Source organism: Halichoerus grypus, chromosome 1 (genome assembly GCF_964656455.1).
Source record: "Halichoerus grypus chromosome 1, mHalGry1.hap1.1, whole genome shotgun sequence".
Classification (NCBI taxonomy): domain Eukaryota; kingdom Metazoa; phylum Chordata; class Mammalia; order Carnivora; family Phocidae; genus Halichoerus; species Halichoerus grypus.
The window spans coordinates 76,694,512-76,713,304 of record NC_135712.1 but is presented as its reverse complement, the minus strand read 5'-3'; the positions used below and the strand labels follow the sequence as shown (position 1 = coordinate 76,713,304).

At 37.6% G+C, this 18,793-nt stretch overlaps 1 long non-coding RNA gene across 3 annotated transcripts in view; it reads left to right on the top strand.

Annotated features, from left to right (window-relative positions):
• Positions 1–1,904: 1,904 nt before the first annotated feature.
• LOC144379859 (uncharacterized) overlaps positions 1,905–18,793 on the top strand; it is a 92,079-nt gene continuing 75,190 nt past the window's right edge. For 2 of the 3 annotated variants that reach the window (XR_013443345.1, XR_013443346.1), the window contains exons 1-3: positions 6,601–7,434; positions 7,540–7,592; positions 14,400–14,653. This is a non-coding gene — a long non-coding RNA (uncharacterized LOC144379859). Of the gene's footprint in view, positions 2,000–6,600; positions 7,435–7,539; positions 7,593–14,399; positions 14,654–18,793 lie in introns of those variants that run through there. The other variant, XR_013443347.1, reaches the window with a different exon arrangement.

Here is an 18,793-nt window from a genome sequence, read left to right as displayed (position 1 = left end):
ACATCACATTTGGCTTTCCCTTCCTGGTTGATTTATAAAGATCTAGGAAGCCTTCTCCCATACTTCCTTTCATATTGCTTTGGCGAGTTTGGCATCACCATATGCATATTGTAAACCAATCTTTATCAAATAGAAATGGGATTGAACTGATTCTGTTTGATGGAAGGCATGCTGGTGAATAAGTCACTGCAACCACTATTGAGAACTGCAGAGGGTCTGAGATTTACTTGCAAGCGAGCAAATTGGCCTGCCACAGTTTATGGATGTTGATATAAGACATGAGATTATTCATCAGAGAGGAAGGAGAGTTTCTTACTCAGAGTGAGAGAATAGCTTGTGTCAGCATTTTTGCACCGGTTCTCTGAAGCCCAGATCCTAAAGCACAGCAGAAAGAAGTTCGGGTGACACCTGCCCGCACAGTGAGTAATTAGAGGAGAGGGTCTTTGAGTTTAGGGAATCTGAATATTTTATCTTGGCCTATATAGCATTCCCTCCCTTTGTTGAAAGAGAAACACTATCACTGTCTTCCATGGCTGTTAACTCCATGAACATCCTTGAAAGTATATTCTGCAATAAAGGCTAGTTAGTGCCCCTGCTCAGAGGTAGAACAGAAATATGGGAGACTCCTGGGTAATTGTTTTCCACCAACCTCTTGAATTCTCAAGAAATCTATCTTGAAATTGTCTATGAATGAATAAAGTGAATGAAGGCAGGTTGGAAATGCCTGATTTGGTTTAGAGGCAGGCAGTTTCCCTAAACAGCACCAAGATATTAATCTTGCAAGGGTAAAAGTTTAATGGAAGCTAGAGGAAATCTACAATCATTGGAATTCAGAAGACTGGATATTTCTAAAATATGTATTTACAGGTTTAGATTTAAAAAATAATATTTAAGGGAAGCCGGGGTGGCTCAGTCATGATCTCAGGGTCCTGGGATGGAGCCCCACATTGGGCTCCTGGCTCAGAGGGGAGTCTGCTTCTCCGTCTGTCCTTCCCCCTGCTTATTCTCTCCCTTTCCCTCTCAAATAAATAAATAAAAATCTTTAAAAATAATATTTAAAATATATATTTACAGATTTAGATTTTTAAAAAAATGTTACGCCTCATTGCCTTGAGAGATAGTTTGCCCTGAGAAAGAATACTTTTAGAGCATAAAACTAAATCTGAAAAGGAATTACCCAGTAAATTAGTAGTGTGTGTAAATACTCACTGTAGAAATAACAAAACATACAGCAAAACAGAGATCATTGAAACAGTCACTGTCTTAAATATTCCTGAACTCATGAAATATTTGTATGACTAGTTGTTACTTCTAATTCTTAGTACTTGGCTAGAATCTATAGCTATTCTTGCATCAATATGAAAGTATGATACAGTACAAGTCTTAGTCAGGCCTTCCTCTAATGGGCTTTGTTCTTTATAGAGTGAGGATATGGGACTAAGTTATCTCAGAGGCCCCCATAGTTCTGAACTGCTGTTGCTATGTTATTTTCTGAAACTTCCCATTCCCAACACTTACTGCTCTTTCCCATTTTACCTCCCCAGATATACACCCCAATCTAACATGTGTGAACCTCTTTAAAGACTTTAAGCATTTTGAATTTCCCAGTCCTCCTAGGTGGTAGACAAAAGGGGTCATCATTTTTCAATTGACAAACAAAAACAAAAACAAAAAACCTTGTTGCTCAGAGGGATCAAATGACTTGCGTAGGGTCAGTTTTTTTTAGATCAGACATATATTTAGTAAGTAGCAGAGTCAGTACTCTGCTTAGAGACTCTGAGTCTGAATCTTGGGACTTGAAAGTCTCTGATGTGATTGTTCTTAGAGAATCCTCAAAATTTCTTCCTGCATAGGAGGAACACAGTCATCAAGGAAAGTCATTCTGTGGGTTGCTGTGATGACAGAAGACATCCCAGAGCAGACCTCTACCTGAGAATTCAGTTGGTTTCAGAAATGACCCAGGAATTTTGAAGCTAAGTGGAAACATTTTTTCACCAAGGTTTGCTCAAGTTCATCAAGCCTTTTGCAAACCTCTCATAATATGGACAAAGTAACTGTAAATGAAATCCAATGAGTAAATATAGTTCTTCTACCTTCTGTGATAGCCCTTCTTTAATTAACAGTTAGCCCTGTAGAGTCTATCTCTGCTTGAACTTTTCTGCAATTAATTTGGTCCTGTATGAGGATGTGTGTATCTGTGTGTATGTGTATGTATCTGGGTATGTACTCACACACACACACACACACACACACACACAATGAGAAAAAGGGGGACATATACATTTGACTCATAACTGCAAGAGCCATTAGAGATATCACACTGAATTATTATTACTGGTTTATGTCTGCTCCCCCACCAGATGTTGCAACCCTTGGAGCAGGGATCATAGTCTCACCTGTCTCTAAGCATAGGACTTGGCATTTGGTAAATTCCAACAAATGGTGGTTAAATAACAAAGTGTATGAATTATGCAGTCCAATCTGCTCACTTTATAGATGAGAAAAAATGAGGCCCAGGAAGATGAGAAAGAAGCCTGAGTGCATACAACTAGTTAGTAGCAAAGCCATGTATCAAACCTAGGTTTTGAATCTTATAGTACACTTTCTAATAGTCTAAACACTTTACCATTTTCAAATTATACAAGACGTGTTTCTTCAAAACACCATCTCATTTAAAAGTGATGTTAACTGTACATAGTTAAATTAAGGTACTGTAGACACTGGGTGCCCTTAGTCTGGAATAATATAGCCACCTCATCCCAGATTAGCCACTGAGTGGGATGGGATAGGTTTGTGAGACACACCAAAAACTAATTTTTGTATTGCAGTTTATGTTTAGATTGAGCTTGAAACTAAACTGTAGTCCCAATGCTGCTTTGAAAGGTTGGTGGCTACATCAAAGAAAAATAAAACTCCGACTCACTTATAAGAGAGATGCATTAGACAGACTGATAAAACCTTGTATTTCTATGGTGCTTTATGCTTTTAGCAAAATATTCTCACTTGCATCCATTAGCTCCTTTGATCTCCTCAAACAGCCTGTGGAATAGGCAGGACAGCTCTTAACAGCCCTCATTTAAAGATGAGGAACTTGAAGTTGGGAAAAATTAAGCAATAGTCTTACCTTAAGTTCTTATAAATAGTAAGTGGTTCTGTAACATTAAGATCAGGTTATTGCATCTGGTTCTACCACTAACTAGTTGTATGACTTTGTGCGAATTCCTTTTCAGCTTAGACTCAGTTTCCTTTCCTTGTTTGTGTGCTGATACCCAACTGTGAAGATTAAGAGAATTGCCTGAAATGCATAGGGTATGCTCAATAACATGTCCTCTAGTTTATGTCCTAAGTATTGAGTGAGGTTGTACTGTTATTAATAATGTTTGCAAGAATCTTTTATGTTCACCAGCAGAAAGATGCCATTTTATCAATCGATGGTATTATTTGAGATGGAATTCTCACAGGTACCTTCTGTTAGGACAATTGTTTTTGAAACAAGTACATTGTGGGGGTGGAAATGGTGAGAGTGAGATCAGAGGCTTGCTGGTGGCCCAGATGATGAGACTACACATTTGCATAAGAACAGTTGAAATGAGTTGCAGAGTTAAAGCAAATCCATAAGGAAGAAAAATGAAGTTTGTTACACTAGCAATGGACTTAAAACTGTTTTTTCCATAATGTAGCTCCCAAACTGAGCTCTATCAGCAAATAAGCAGAGGACAGTGAGATTTGCTAACACTTCATTCCTAGCAGTAGATTGGTCATGGTGACCAACTCAAGCAACACAAGAAAATAATGTCATGGATGTCTTCTTTACTTCCCAGTCCCAGGATAAAAGTAATTCATTTGGACACATCCTGGTTCTCCGTCTTGCCAGATATATGATCTTAGCTGAGCTTATAAATATTTCTGAGAGCATTTCCTCTTTTGTAAAATAGGGATTAGTACTTCAAACTTAGAGTCTTGTTTTGAGAATTAAATGCAACAAGGTGTGCAAAGGTGCCTGCAATACCTGGTAGACAATGGTTTCTCTGAAGTGTTTCCTAAAACTGACATTGTCTGTCCTTAAATTTTATACCAGTTGCCAAATCTTTGGATATCAGAGATCTTTCTTGTTCACTTATTAGTATAAATATGAAAAGTATATTTATAGTAATTTAATTTCTACCAAGTATTAATAAAAACTGAGTTTTAAAAATTACTCATTACACATTATAACAAATAAGATACTACATCAACATATTACATATTATTAATACTTATTAATATTGGTCTATAATATATAATAGTATAACAATATAGTGTTTATATATTAAAATATATTACATAAATTTATATTTTATAATATTTTAATAACATAAATTTTATTTTATATAGTTTAATAAGATACATTTTATTTTTTATATATACATTATTTTAATGTCTTTTAATAATATAAGTATAATAGGAGATTAAAACTTATTTAAAGTTATAAAATCATGAATAAATTAAAATGAATGTTCCAGTATAAAATTTAATGAAATACATGGAAAATTATGCAGAGCTGACTAATGAGCTAAGCCAACTCCCTGGCTCTTAGTAAATGTCATGGAAAGCAGGCAATTTACTCCCAGATGCTGTGATCTCTGTTACTTAATTGTTGGAATAATGAATTTCTAAAATAAGGAAAAGACAAATATCTAAGAAATAAAATATGAAAATGATCAGTGCAATTACTAAGCTGAATAATCATGGGTGAGCAAAGATCTAAAGTTTATCTCATTTGTATGAAACATTCTCTAGCAAATAACAGTAGTGTAAGATAAATAAAATGGTTGGGAGCCCTTTGTAATCTAGAGCAAGTAAAAAACCCTGACTCAGTTTTGTTTTTATGTTGGTGTGGTTTATTTTGTTTTTATGGGTAAGCTAGAGAGAGTAATATCAAACCTATCAATTTTTTGTTGAGCTTGATGTGTTATGTGTGAATAAGGTGGTTAACTCTAAGTAGAATACAATAATTATTGTCTTCCCCCCAACGGTAGATTGAACTCCCACATCTCATGAATCTCATATCACTAGAATTTGACATATTTTCTCACTCACTGTTGATACTCACCAAACATTTGTGAAATATGACCAAGGAGAGTCCAAGTTCATTTTTTAAGTGGTGTTACCTCATGATTATTATTATTGCAGCTCTAATCCTATATCCCTTAACAACTTTACTTGACCTACAAGGAAAGAAAAAACCTTGAAAGTCCAGTTTCCTCCCATTTTCCTTTCTGAAACCCTGAAACATTATCTTTCTATTTTAAAATATATTGACACTTGTTACTTACATAATTCCTTGAATAACAGTTTATTCACCATTTCACATATCAGTCTATCATCTAACTTGACTGTAAATTCCTGGAGTTTCACTGACATGTTAAATGTCTTTGCACCCTCCATAGGACTTTCGTTGCCCATGTTTATTAAATAAATTGCTGTTCATAACAACAAAAATCTGGGTCTTGTCCCTTTCCCAATTTGAATCAACAGAGACAAATCACCAGTAACCAATAATCTTTGCCTTTCTGTAATGGAAGACAAGTCCTCTTGTCAGATAATTTACTATTTGCAGCCTCCTCAACTAGTTCTACTTCTTAATAATAGAGATTTTCTTCTTCAATTCATATTCCCTCTAGGAACTAGCACAGTTTCTGGCTTGTCCAGCTTCAGTAAATATTTGAGGAATGGTTATGTGACAGGATAAACATTACCAACACTCAGTCCTTCACCCATTGTCCATCAAATAGAATCCTGTACTCCCCTTCCTACTTTTCTCTCTTCCAGTGAGGAAAGATTCTTCCTGCTAGGAAGGGGATTAAGTTGATCTACATACTGAAGAGCCTAAAAGAATGGTATTAGAGTAGATGCAAGATTAAGGAAAGTGGCTAAAATTTTGTGAAGTGTTGCTGTGGATTGGTTATTCGGGCCCTTTTTAAATCCACCTATGGATAAAAGAATGAAATTCCTTTAATTACTTTCACCTGTTGAACAATGCTGGCTGAACTTGACATGGCTCATGTACTGATCCACAGAGGTCTCTGTGTGCTTTAGGACTGTAATTAAAGGGAGGAATGAAATTATGGATCAATTAAAGTCTGAGAGAATCTTGGGGTTGGTTGTTTAATAAGCAGAAATTTTGGCATCAGTAACCTGTGGATTCTAATGAGCCCCAAGAATGGGCAGTTGCAGTTCCAGTTCTTTACTTCTCCCCAAGCTGCCCCAACCTCCCACAGTCCAATCTTAGTCTGTTGGCTAAATTTTAGAATCCAAATGTGGTGTCATATCTCACAAAGTGGAAAGAGAACTCAGTCTAAGAAAACCAATATGAATACACACAACAGGAAAAGATATTATACAAGATATTTATCACTGTATTGTATATAGTAACAGGAAATTATCCTAATGTCCAATAATCTAGAATTAAATACATTTTGTTATAGCTCTATGACGTGGCATTATGTGACCAAGTAATTATGCCGTGAATGAAAATTTACTAGCATGAACAAACATTTGTATTATTATGTTTAGGTTAAAATTTATAAATTGCTTATATCAAATGATCCATTAAATATAGGCATATTTATATATATATGTACACATATACATATATATATATATATATATAATTTCCAAAATGTCTACAGTGAGCATATTATTTTTGTGTCCAAACACACACACACACACACACACACACTCACAAACACATACACACTTTTTTAATTTATTTTTTTATTTTTATTTTTTAAAGATTTTATTTATTTATTTGAGAGAGAGAGAATGAGAGACAGAGAGCATGAGAGGGAGGAGGGTCAGAGGGAGAAGCAGACTCCCTGCCGAGCAGGGAGCCCATGCGGGACTCGATCCCAGGACTCCAGGATCATGACCTGAGCCGAAGGCAGTCGCTTAACCAACTGAGTCACCCAGGTGCCCAACACACTTTTTTTAAAGGGAGGGGGAAGGGGCGCTTGGTTGGCTCAGTTGGCTGAGCTTCCAACTCTTGATTTCAGCTCAGGTCATGATCTCAGGGTCCTGAGATCAAACCCCCAGTCGGGCTCTGCACTCAGTGGAGAGTCTGCTTGGAATTCTCTCTCCCTCTCCCCTCCCCACTGTGCTCTCTTTCTCTGTCTGTCTGTCTCTCTCTCTCTCTCAAATAAATAAATCTTTAAAAAAAATAAAGGGAGGGGGAATGCATTGCATACTTATTTCTAAAGATCCAGTGTTGAGAACTTGGAATTGAAGAAAAGTGCATGTTATTGAAATTAAATCCATAGACTCTGTTAACATTCAATTTACCTTCCAGAAAAGAAAACATCCTTGCCTGGGGCCAGGAGAAAGAGAGGTGAAGAGAGGAAAGGAGGCCACTGCTCCTATGTCCTGTTACATGGAATCTGCCTGAGCATGCTGTGTGTAAGCTGCCAAACATCTTTTCTCAGAGAAGTATTGATGCTGGCTGCCGGCTGATGAAATCTGCCTGACCTGTTCTTTTTGTCTGTCTTCCTCCTCCGCCTCCAGTGCATTGTGCAAGAGAAAGCTTAAACCATCTTCCTGTCAGGTGGAACCAGAGGGTAAGGACCAGCTGGCCAGGTTCCTGCTCCTCTGGCTCAGGTGCAGCTGCTGAGGTAGCGGGCCAGGCGCTGGCCCCCGGCACACACTGTCCCTCAGTAAGGGCTGGCTAGATAGGCACCGGGTGCTCATTTCATGTCCCAAAGCCAGAGTTTTACGGCGGAGGAGCCAGATTCTTGTGCTAGGGGGTTGAATGACTATTGGGAATGCATGGAGCAAATTAATTATTTTGCAAGGGGACTTTTACCTCACAAGTTCAGGTCAGAGACCCTGTAACAACTCTAATAAAAGCTGGGGCATAGAAAAGAACTGTGGAATAGCAGAAGATTATAGCAATTCAATTGATAACTGATTGGATATTTAATAAGGCAAAGCACTTTCTAAGTGCTATGAGATAAAGCAGGAAGTCCGAGGGGCTCTGTCCACCAGAATCTTCCAGTTCCTGCCTGGGTGGACGCACATATAGTTAAGTGTCTTATGATTTGTCTATGGTAATGATTGACCCTAGGGTGACCTTTGGAGATCCAATCAATCACACATTGCTCCAAGATCAATATTACTTAAATATAAACCCTCTGGCCTTCTCCATTCTGGTGTAGTTAAGTTGGTAAAAGCTAGCTAGAAGAATAATAGTAGATACAGTACAGCCTAGATATCAGGATAAATGGTTCTAATCCTAGTTCAGCTGCTTACTGAAATTTACGGTTTGGAGTAAGCTACTCCCTTGCACCAAACTTCATCTTTTCCTAAGCTCCTTCCAACTCTAGCATTTTGTGATCATCACAAAAACAGCATTTCTGTGGAAGTCAGTGAAGTGTACTCATGTTATAATGTATCCTTCAGCTGAAATCGTGGTTTAAATCACAGATAAAAGACTATGATGGCTCTTGATTCCTTTCTTTTCCTGTTCCTTTTGATTCCTCGCTGTAACCCCATTCAATCTAAACTGTATTGAGCTCTTTGCTGTGTCAAATTCCACAGTGATGCATACTGACATGCAACCTGGAGTAATAAAAAAACAAAAAATTTTGGAAGTGTGCTCCTACACAAAGGACCAAATAATGAGGCAAAATAAGATTAGTGCCTTGTCTTACAAAGAAAAAGACAAAAAGACAGGTTCAGAAGATGGACAGCATACATCTGCCCTAAGAAAGGTGTAGTGGGAGAGGGGCCATTCAAGCTGCACCTTGGAGACGGTGGAAACATGGAGTTATGTGTTAATAAGAATGGTGAGGAGAAAGAGGGCAGGGCATTCTGAACCACTTCACAATATTATGAAAGTATGGGCATGGGAGGGCGTGTGTGGAGAAGAGTGCACCATTCACTGAGTGGCATGACATACATCTGCAATAGTTGATTGCACCAGACGGTGGAAGGCCTTGAACCCTAGTGTTAAAAAAAATGCACTGTGTGGGGGGCAGTCGAGGCCCTCTAAGTGTTTCTGATTAGAGGTGTGGCATGATTAAAAATGAGTGTGTTCTGGCTTAACGGCCCAGGCAGAATAGTTTTAAAAGTTAGGACTCTGTCAAAAAATAAAGAAATAAAATAAAAGTTAAGAATTTGTCTAAGTAAGCAATGATGAGGCCTAAGTATGACAGGGGTAGATACGCTAGGGGAAAATCTGCCGGCCTCTGCCACTGAGTAGCAATAGGAGAACATTAAAGAAATGAGAGCTGAACTAGCAATTTTGAGCCAAGTTCACAAGGCAGATGCTGGAGAAGCCACGGAGGTCAGGAACAGGGGCTGATATGATGGAAGTCAATGAAGACAGAGTGGATCACATCGAGCTTCAGGGACATAATACCAATGTTGATTAGTTAGAAAAGTGGGTCGGGAGCTGAAACCCCAGTTCAGGTTAGCCTTCCCGGAATAGTAATCACCACTGGTAGGTGGTGATTTAAGTCTTAAGTGTACATGAGAAGTAGGCAGAGAAGACCGAATAAAGGAAAAAGAAGAGAGGAAGGTCTTCTGCCCAATGCCTTCCTGTAGCTCTGGTTGGTGGGTCTGGCCAGGGCGTGGAGAAGCACAACTTTATGTTTTTCTTGGATGCATTCACAGCAGTGCCTAGTCCATTCCAAAGCTCTACCAATTGGTTTGGATCAGAGTGTGACCACAGAAATCTGATCTAGGCCAGACTAAGCTCTAGAGGTCAAGTCTGCTTCAGAGAGGGCATGGAGCGGAGGACTCTGCAGCTTACCTTGCTCCCTCTTCAACAGATATTAGAGAATAATGAATCTACAAGTGCTTTATAAGTCTAATATTATCAGACCGCTATTACTGTTGTTGCAAATAGTGTAGCAAATAGTCATAATTAAAATGATAGATCCCTCAAAATAAGTGAAGTCTTGGCAATCAACCTATTCAGCCCTGTTTCCATCAGTTGAGGAGGCTGAGGCTCAGGGAGGGGAACCTTGTGCCTACGGGCAGACAGAGTCAGGGCAGAGCTCAGACCTCTTGCACTCAAGTCCTCTTTCCCTTTTTTATCCAAGTTAATTCCTCCCCTCACCCTTGCTTTTTTGTAATCTATTTAACACAATGCAATATTCAGTACAGAGAGGTCTCATGTATTGCCTTTCACTTTTAACTCTGTGTTTGAAGGCATTTTGGCAAAGTTGCCAGCAAGTTGGGAAATGGGGAAGTGTTAAAGGAATAGCAGAAGGGTCAATTCAAGTCGGCCCTACTTGCCTGAGTATTTAATGCAATGAAGATTTCCCTGGGTACTGTGGGAGCTAAGGTGAGTCAGAGGGGCTCTGTCCTCCAGAACCTTAAGGTCCCTATCGGTGAGACAGACCAGCAGACAGCTAAGGCAAAGCTGAATGAGATAAGAACTACCCTAGAAAAGTAAACAAATGTCATATTTTTGGTTTTGTTCACTTCCTGAATGGCTAGAAAACGGGGAGGCTCTGATGTTTTCCACCTCCCCACAGGCTTGGAAGAGAGATCACCTTGAAGTAGCCATTTTTCTGTTGGGCCAGGCATTCTAGGATCATATTTTAAAAAGCGGAACAAACCTCTCTTTCTACCTGTCTTTATACACTCTCCCATCCAGGGGCCTTCACAGTAGACTCCAGGAGAGACAGGGGACCATCCCATGACCCAGCACACCCAGGACAAGAAGCTACAGGGTTTTGGGACCATTGCCAAGCTGTGAGATGAACCTGATAGGGTTCCTAAATAACAGCATGGCCTCAGCCTCAGGCCTGACTTCATGCTATTCCAGTCGTGTGACCTGTCTCCTCCACTGATCTAAGATAACACTTATCACATTCTGCCTTGGAATCAAGTTACTTGTGTGTGTGCCTCCTTCCGCCACCAGACGAGAGAGCAATGGCCATGCCTTACTCAACCCTCTCCCCCAGAGCACCTGGCACAAGCACTGGCACTCTGTGGATACCCACTAAGTGTGCAGGGTTGGCTGGAATTTTGGCAGGCCTCATCATTTTTCATTGGTAAAACCTATGGCTCTCCTTGCCCGGTTTGCGAAGGATAAAACGCACATTGCGTTGAAAGCCTGGATCTGATTTCAGAGGCCAGGGCTCTGAAAGAAATACTGACTGCAGTTTACTCCCTGTGGAACTCTGGGCCAGCCGTTTTCCTTCCACACCTAGGTTTCTGTCGGTAGTGAGAGGGATTCACATGCATTGTTCTTATAGTACTTGCTTTTTATGATTCTATTATTTTGTAAGGTAAATTCAAATGGAAAAAAATCCCTTTTGGTGCGTCTTCTCTTTATCTCTGCTGATCCTTGACCTAACAAGATGTATTGCAGTCAGTCATTGTTCTGATTTGAAAAATATTTATTTCAAAGGAAGAGCAAAGGCAATGGACTATAAAAAAGCCAGCAACTGTACTGTCCCCCAATGAGAATAATCACTCATTAACAGGCTGCTCCCTGTCAAGCTTGGAACAAAAACTCCTTTATACGTATTGAGGTATTTATTCCTTATTACAACCCCGAGGTGAAGTTTGCTAAGTTTGATTGGCGGGTGAGGAAGCAGCTTGGGATATTAGGAAATTCTCTGACATAACAGAACCCCTCAGTGGTAGAGTCAGAAATCCAATTCAGACTGACCTTCTCTGTCTACCACTCTGCTCTTTCCATCCATGTTGAGCACATCACTTAAGATCTTTGGGTCTCAGTTTGGCTATCACATGGAATTAATAATACCTCATAGCATTCACGGGAAAGTAAAATCCTATATGTAAAATGGCAACAACGTTGAGACCTGAAGGACCTAAGCAAATCTAAGAGATTATTGCACCTCTGAGTAGTCAGACTAGTAGCCCAGGTAATCAAGCCTGGTTTCTAGTGGCAGTGAAATCCAAAAGCTGTTGATCTCAGTAACAAAAATCTCTTCGTCCCAGTTTTGCTCAGCGCCTTGTCATTTTATATCCCCCAGTCAAGGTATTAAATCGTGTCTCTCATGAATTCGAGTTTACTTGCCTGCAGAATTAGAGGTTAGAATAAAACTAAAGAAATCTAAAGATTATCCCTTGATCATTCTTTGATTTTAATTTAGCAAGAATTTTCAAAATGATATCGCTTACAAGAATACAGTGAAATGCTCTCATTTATAGGAGATTGTTTTGTAATTCAGCTTGTCAATATTATCTGATGATGTTCATACATACATATTTTTGACCCACTAATTATTTCTCCAGTAACATATTGCAAGAGGGGGTGATAATTTGGGAGATACATGGATACGCTTGTCTCTTTTGCATTTTTATATGCCTGACTTCCATTCAAGTCAGCCCAAACATTCATTTACTGTTTAGGGGGATGCAGAGTGGGGAGGCAGAAAGAGTAATTAGGATGGGTACAACAACAATGCAGAGAGAGTAGAAGTTAATATTCGCTTTCTGGCCATCAAAATAGGAACTTTATGTCCACAGGAAAAGAATGAGATGTAAAGCCAGGCTTGCTAAGAGAGAGAAAAGTTTCTGAATTCCTCTTCCCCTGCCCTAGTATTCAGGCCTGGAAGACTAGGTGACAGACTTTTATTTAAGGAAGATAGTGGTCATCTAGGAAGAGAAAGAGGAGAAACCCATCCTTGCCAGCCCCAATGGCTTCGAGAGGAAGAAGAGAAACCAAGAGCAGATACCAGTCTTCTCTTCCCCATCCTGGAGCCAACCGTATTGTCGTGTACAAAGAGATATGGGGGATTACTTTAGAAAGGCCCAACTAAGACAGCCTGCTTTCATATGTGTGGCATGCAGGAGACTAAAGCACTAAAGACCTGCAGCCATCAGCTTGGTGCTCCCTCCACCACCATGCACACAGTGAGTTGAGATGGCCCGGGGAGGCGGATGGGCCAGAGGGATCACGGGCACGTCCTTACACTACTACTTACATGGTACAAAAACATCCAAAGAGCTTACATGTCTTATGATGAAGAAAGGTTTAAACTGAAGTGTCCCCTTTAGTGTCCTGCAATGGCATTGAACTTTTTGTGAATGAGGCCTATACATCTTGTTTGCAGCTCATTCAAAATCAGTTTTGAAAATTCCTCATCTAAGTATGCAGTGAATGAAGCATTAAAAAACTTCAGCTTTGAAACTTTTGGAGAAATCACTGAAAGTAAAGTTTACAAAGGGGAAGATGTTGAAATTTATCCCTGTAAAAGTAAGACAAGAAGGAAACAAACCAAGAAAGCACAAACTGTGTAAAACAAAATGACTCTGGAATTATTTAGTTGTGTTTTAGAATATATAAACTTGTGGAAAGAGATTTTTTGTTTTTCATGAAGCTCTTATTTACATTGAATACATTTATATTCTGTTTTAGAATAAAATAAAATTGAGAAGAACTTTTATTTTGTTGTATCTAAGTTTGGTGAAACTTTCAACCAAATAAAAAAAAAAAGCGGCAATTTATTTAATGAGTTTTGGCTTATAAAAATATTTTTTGAAGAAAGGTATTCTAAATAGAAAAGACAGTATTTTTGAAGGTATATGGCTGAAATGTTAACACATTTTTACGTGAAATAGAATAGAATATGTCCCCTATTTTTCAAATTTTGCACTGAACTCATGGAATATTTCAAGTACTATGAAGAGTGTTTTGTCCATAAAAAAAAAGTCTATAGAGAAGATTCACCTAAAAGTGTCAGCAATTTCAAGTGTATTAATAGTTAAATGCAACTTTGAAGAAATATTTTAGCCAATTGTCTGAAAAGTTAAAATAATATCACATTGAAAAACATATGTTCTTTAAGAAACACCAATATCATGGTATTAGAAACAGATACAACTAAAAACATTAGTAGTTTGTGAGCTTATACAAACAATAATTATTCAGTTAGGTTGTTGGGTTTGGATAATTAATATAAAGAAGTTCTTAAAAAATATTTCAATGTAACTTTAAATGCTTCAATGTACATAGATACATGTTACTTAAATTTTTTAGGGTGAATTTTATTTTTGAAAATAGGTTTTGAATAATACTATTTAAGGTACCTCAATATCTTGGAACTAATTTATCAGTCAATAAATATAAATTTCAAAAATTTATATAATTAATTTTAGCTCCCTTTTACTCTCAAAATTGTCCTGAATCAAACATATTCTATGATCCCCCTAGATATCACATAGACATCTTTCCATATTGCTGTTTTATGTCCAGAACAAAAGCTAGAGACAAAAATACAATTCAATTTTTAAAAAACATAGGGAAAAGACTGTAAGGGACTTTTTTTTTTTTTTTTTTTTGAAGTGCTAAAATGACCGTGCTAGGTGGGAAAGATGATGAATTTCTTTCTCTTCTCCCAGTTGCATTTTAACAATTGAGATTCTGTTATTTTTACAAGGAACAAACTACACTAGAGGAAAAAACAGCAGAAAGTGTTGGGAACTTCCTGAGGCAAGAGGAGCCTGCCAGCAAGACTCTGAGGGCAGCAAAGGTGAAGATGCAGGCAGGCTCAGCACGCCATTTTCCCCACATCTCCAGCACACGTGCCTCTCCTGCATCTGTTGGAGCATCAGCTGGTCAAGATGTTCTTTCCTTGCCCTCCAGACCCAGCCAAGGTAGCACTGACAAATAAGGTCAGATTTGGGGGCCGAGGTGAGTGAAGCATTTTATATTTATATCCATAGACACACACTCTTGTGTATGCTCCAGTGACTTCTGGGGACTTCCCACAGCCATGGGTGTCCTGTGTCTATTGTGAGCTAACTGCCTGGCCCACTGAATTCTCTGGACACAAATCACTGGGTGAAGGGGGGAGGGCATTCCAGGGCCTACGGATTGAGGCAAAAAGAATATCTTTTTCAATGTCATTTGGCTCTCTTCTGTACTCTCTGTTCACGATGATAGTAACATATATGCAGGATTTTTTTGGCAGGGTGCTTGTTTTGTTTTTCCTCTCTCTGTGATTATAAGCTCCAAGTTTAAGGATGCACAGAACACAGTGACTTCATAACGTCCAGGCTGGGGCTTTTCTGGGTGATTACTCTGATTAATTTAATGCAGGGGGGGATATACATATAGTGTAAATAAAATACTTAGGAGAGTGTTTGGTACAAAATCAGTACTAGATCAGTATTGGTTATTACTCTGACACTTTATGGAGGAATCAAGCTTTCTATCTAGAAGGGAGACTTTCAGTGGCAACAAAAAGGAGGTGATGAGAAATGGTAAGAAATAACAAGATTTAATAGTTTAGAAGACATGTTGAACACATTATTATGTGCAAGGCACTGGCTGAGGCTCCACGAATAAAATGATAAAGAAAATAGTTTAAACTCCTGCTCTCACAGAATTCACAATCAGTGGATGAAATTTAACTGAGCTGAGTGTGAATGTCTCCCATTTTTACGCAAAATTCTAGCTGTGCTAGGATGTATACAAACTGGTCTGTGTGTTCAAAGGAGCTAAAGAAAATTGAACAAAATTCAAGGAATTTGAGGGAATAGTCGATATCCTCTCCTCATTAATATATTTAGAGGGTAGCATTTGCATCATGGATTTTTTTTTCCTACCTTATAGGTCACTTAGCACAAAAGATGAGTTTAAAGAAAGTAAAAGTACATTGGATTGTTGTGGAAGACACTGTGAGGTGTTCCCCCCAAAGGCCATTTTTATTTCTTTATTGTTAAAAGAATTTGTTTTGTTTTGTTTTGAGGTAACAGTGTGCTCAGGAAAGGTGGCTCCCAACCTTCAACAGAAAATGGACCTCGATTAGATTAGAGCGAACATTTTTGCTAGTGTCTCTCCCTTTTGCCAGTGATTGGTTTAGAGTGGCAAGCAACCCTGTTCTGGCTAATGGAAAATGAGGGAAAATGTGTTGGGACATTTTCACATGAAGGCGTTTGAGAATTAATGTCATTACGAAAAATGTCTTTGATCTCTCCATGGAGAAAATAACTTGTTCTGTGGCCTTGGGCATTTGTCACTTTACCCCCCAGGGCTCCATTTCCCCACCATATCATATTTAATAAACTTTGTCCTATCTAGTTAACAGGGTTATTGTTAATGTAATAGAAAACCATGGATTTTAACACAATTTCCAAATTTTAAATGCCTGTAAGATGTAAATGATTACTATTAGTTGTAAATTACTTTGAAATCTTTAGATTAAAACTGATATACGAATATATCAATAATACATGAAAGTATATGCTAATCCGCCAACCCTGGGAAAATATGCTTCTTACTTCAAGAAAACTCAAGTAAATATAATGGTGCATAAAAGACTTCCATGCATTCATTTATGCATACATATTTCAATTTCATTGTCTTTATTTCTCTCAAAATCTATGTATAATTAGAATTATTTACTAAGGCTCAATGAACTTATGTTTATAAAGAAAAATTCACCTCCCTTCTTTGAGACCTTATGAAGACCTTCACCTCCCTTCACATTTACCTCCCTCCTTTGAGAGCATAATGGTAAGTGCAGTAAGTAGTTAGGTGTCTTATGCTGGGATCCCCCAAAAACATTCAATTCTTTTCATAAAAATGTTCGAATATGTGGAAAATAACATAATAATCACCAAGTGCCCACTATGCGTATTTAACGAAGATTGATTCTTTGCCGTATTTTCCTCAAATATATTTTTAGAATGAAGAAAATATTACAGATACACTTAAGGTCCTTGTGTACCCTTTCTTAATTACGGTTTGTGGTGGATGTGTATTTCCAGATCACATTTCTACTTTGCTTCTGTATCTGTTTATTACATAAGGTATTAACTAAGCCGCTCTAACCAAGAGTCCCCCAAACACAGTGGCTCAAAGGAGATTGGAGCTTATTTCTCCCTCAAAGCAGTTTATAGGATGGTAGAAGGGACAGGGTAAACAGTCCGCTTTGAACCATGAGATTTAGTTGTTTCACCATCTCTTAAGGTAGCAGTTTTGAAAGTGCAAACTGAGGGCTCCTGGGGTCACTGGGATTCTTTCAAGGTGTCTGTAGTCTCCTCCTCTTTCCAACCATATATCTGTGTGAGGCCAAATTTTCTTCAAGTACAGCAATAAAAACAATATTAGAATAGACTGCAGAAGCAGATGAGACTCTACTTGTCTTGAATCAAGTCCTAAGTTAAAAAGATTTTCAAAAATGTGAGTGCCACATTTTCACCAAATTTATTTTTAAAGTTATTTTTCATAAAAGAATATATTAATATAAACATATATTATCTTTTTATAATGAAATATTTTTAATGCCTCAATTTTAAATTTGAATTTGATAAATATCAATGGACATTCCAACATAAATAAAAGCTCTTTGGAGTCCTAAATAGGAAAAGTAGAAAAATGTAGTGTCTAGTTGTAACTATATTCAGCTAAAATTCTTTTCACTATGAAGAAGGGAGAATGAATTTGGAGGAACAACTAGCAATTCAGTGCAATCTGTGTGTTCATAAGCAATATATAATGATTGTGTAATTTAAGAATTTACATGAATGGTATCTTTCTGCATGAATCCTTCTGCGTGTTACTTTTTTGTAACTCAAAATTATGTTTCCAAGATTTATATATTCTAATACATACAAATCTAGTTCATTCATTTTAACTGTTGAATACTATCATACTGCAGGATTATAGCACAATTTATTGAAATATTTCTTTGATTAGTGGATATATAGAAGGTTTCCAGTTATTTACAATCAACATCTTTCTGCATATCTCCTCACATCAAAATGAGAGCATTTCTCTAGAGAATTAAAAATTAATTTTTGTGTTGTAGGATATACATGACTCCAAACTTCTTTATTAAATTGCTGTTAAATTGTTCTCCAAAATGGTTGTGCCAATTTGCAAACCACTTGCACAGCATGAGAACCCCTTTGCCTTTTCTGCCTCACTCTTTGGAATGATCAAATTTGTGCATGTTGTCAATATGGCACCAGGGGAATGAGAGTTACTGTTGTTTAATTTGCACCTCTCTTTTTAGATATTAGGATGGTTAGAAATAGGTATGATGGCAATCAAAAGAATTCTTGATAACAGTGATTACATAATTGAGGTTTATTTTTTTTTCACATAAGAAATGTGGTGGAGTTAAGCAGTTGTTAGCACTGGTTTTGCAGATCATTAATGTAATCAAGAAAATTAAGCTCAGACAACTTTCTGCTGCATTATCCTAAGTATGTTGGCTTTTCCTCCTCATACTTATCATCTTATGGTTGCAAGATGATTGCCACCATATCACTTAAATGTTCAATAGAAAAGGGGGCAAAAGGAGGGATGGCTCGTATGACTCTCCTCTTGAATCTGGTCCCTTTTATCAGCAAAGAAAAAGTGCCTCATCCTCACTCTAACAGACTTCGTATGTAGTTTTTGCTCAGAATTGGCTTAATTAACCAACACTAACACATTGTTCTTGTAGCTTTAAATAAGCTAGAAAAAAAGATAGGGTATGTCTCTCACATTTCTTATTTCAAACTGTCTTGGCTTTTCAAGGATCTTTATATATATATATATTTACATATATTTACATTTGGGATAAAATTAAACTTTATAATGTTATAAACAGAAAACAAGGTATCTTACATTTTAAATTCAATTTGACAACCTCTGCCTTTTAATTGAAGTGTTTATTCCTTTAAAGCTAATATAATTATTGATATAGATATGCTTAAGTCTTTTATCTTGGTCATCTGTTCTTGATTTTCTCAATATTTTCATGCCTTCTTTGGGGAGAATAAAAGTATGTGCTATAAAACTTACAACACATTATCATTATTTTGGCTGTATAAGAAA